This window comes from Propithecus coquereli, unplaced genomic scaffold, assembly GCF_000956105.1.
Source record: "Propithecus coquereli isolate 6110/MARCELLA unplaced genomic scaffold, Pcoq_1.0 Scaffold392, whole genome shotgun sequence".
In the NCBI taxonomy this organism is placed as follows: domain Eukaryota; kingdom Metazoa; phylum Chordata; class Mammalia; order Primates; family Indriidae; genus Propithecus; species Propithecus coquereli.
The window spans coordinates 258,174-260,788 of NW_012149641.1; positions in this window are offsets into that span (position 1 = coordinate 258,174).

Here is a 2,615-nt window from a genome sequence, read left to right on the forward strand (position 1 = left end):
TTAATGTAGCAAGCCAAAATATATATTGATTTTTGTAAACATACTATATTTAGAAATATATGATTGGCCTAGTATAAAATACATGTTTTTATCAACAGTCTATCAATAGGCACAGGTAGACCCACTACCTAGATGTAAATTCAATTTTAATAGGAGATATCTTTAAAGTTTTATAATTGTTCATATTAGCTACATATTCTTAACTTCTCAAATACAAATATACATTGATCTCTAGAAATGTTAAATCCTTTCAATCCATGGTATGTTTAAATACATCGTATTTAACAACTCATATGAACTTCTCTTGAAATGAAATTAAATTGAAAAAAGAAAAAAAATAAACAAGAAAGGAGCCATATTTCTGAATATGCAAGAGGCAAATTTGAATGTATTCTTCTATTTGTTTTGCTATCAGTTGAATATGTTTTCTCCCCTGGCACAATAATTGTAGCATTGCAGTTTTCTGGCAACAAATGGCTGCTGGGGGTCACCAAATGTCTCTGATTTGCTACAGCATTTAATCTTCCACAAAAGCTGTTTACTGCTTCATATACGCCGAACGCCGGGAACATTATCCTTTAAATCATGCCTAACTGCTAATTAATGAATGTATAAATGTCTAACAGCCAAGTCTTTAAATAGAGCCATGAATGAGTACAGCAGACATTCTGACATAACTAAAATAGAGTTCTGATGAACCATAAACTCTGATCTTTCTACATAGCTATTGTCATTCTGTGTATCTAACCAGATTGAAGTGCGTTGGAGAAATTTACTTTGAAGCTATCTGAAACTGAAAATATATTAACAGCACTAGAAGGGTTCAGCGGAGCATTATTAGGTTACAGGGCTACGTTTCTGTCTCTCCTATGTTTCTCTTGGATGTCTAAATTTTGGAAGCAAAACAAAGACACGAGATTCTGAATTTAATGCCCCGTTTTGACATTATGTCACTGTGAGACTTTTGTCATCATAATTTCTTGAACTTTCTTTTCTAAAACAAATAGAAATCACTTTCAAAATATTTTATTGAATTTTTGATAGACATAATTTGACATAACACAATCTAGCAGAATCACCTAGAAAATTTTACTGTATTTTATATTTATTTGGTACCGCTACATGTTTGTACTGTACTAAATACTTTTCATACATCATTTCTTGCATTCCTAATAAGCATATTGCGTACTATAAGGGAGTTATTAATATCTTCAGTTTTCAGATTAGAGTAAGTGGATTAGGAATTTGGAAACTTACTCAGGATTTCACAGCTTGCTAAGAGCAGAGATCAGAATTGAAATCAAACCGAGCACTGGCTGACACCAAATCCTTACGTCATTAACCACTATAATATATTAATCTCTTATCAATCTTGATTTTACATAATTTTACATGATAGTTCATATTTTGGCAAGTTTTTTTTTACCACAATGAGAAAACCACTGGGAAATAAAAAGAAAATAACTCAAGGGTAGCAAAGGAAGAAGCAATATATGAGAAAACAGACAATATAGAATGGCAGAAGAAACAAGTGGAAAGGAATGACTCTAACTTTTCAAAACAGTGCCCGATGATATCTCGATTACCTTCTTATTCTAGGAATTGCCTTCAAATTCAGACAATGATAGAAAGCTAAATGAAATGTAACAGACAAAACAGAGAGTGCCACTCCCCACTTATTGAAGTGTGAACAGAGAACAGACTCAGTGATCATTAAACATCGACTAAAATTCCACCTTTAACATTTCTTTCATTATTTTTTTCTAAAAAGGTTATTTTACCTCCCCCAGCCTTCATTTCCTTATCCTTCAAACAAATCTTTTAAAATGTTTGTGGAATGGCATAAGAATATATCTGCTGAACAAATGAAATGAATCCATGATTGGAATTAAAAGTTCCGATTTCAAGTCAGAACCAGCTACGCCATGGAGTAGTGGTGTGACTCTAAACAAGCTACTTAAGTGCTCTTTCTTTCTTCAGCTACAGAAAAGGCTTGATACTGCTCACTTTTATGCATCACTGTAAGGATTCAATGATATAATATTTGCAAAATACTCCATGAAAGAGAAAGATCTTGAAGGATTGTTGCTCCTCGTTTATTGGTCTTCTCCCCCATGCCATCCTGAGTACCTTCCTATTGTTCTTAGTTACCAGACATCCCAAAACTGACCTCTCACAAAATAATCTATTATTTCATAATTAAGTATCTTCCAATCTGTTAATAACAATTATTCATCCCCTAATATAATTAATGTAACAATGATCCAGGGTTTTTACCTCAAATTTATTTTTACTAGGGAAAATCTCAGCCAGGTTGGCAAAATCAGAGAAAAACAAACTCAAGAATAGGGATTTTGTTTGTTTTTATTGTAGCCATTTTCCCTTTTCAAGAGGGAGGTGGCCAAAATGAAAACAGGCCCACTGCCATGCAAGGACTAAGCTCACCAATATCACTAGGTCAGCGGGAGAGAAAAAGGCACTCCTATCCCGCACATCCTTGCAGTCTCTGCACCTCCGTGTGTGTCAGACCAAGAGAGCAACTCTGAGAGATGACTGGGAGAAAGGATCTCACAACTGAAGATGGCAATAACAGTGGCATTTCTAGCTATAGCAAT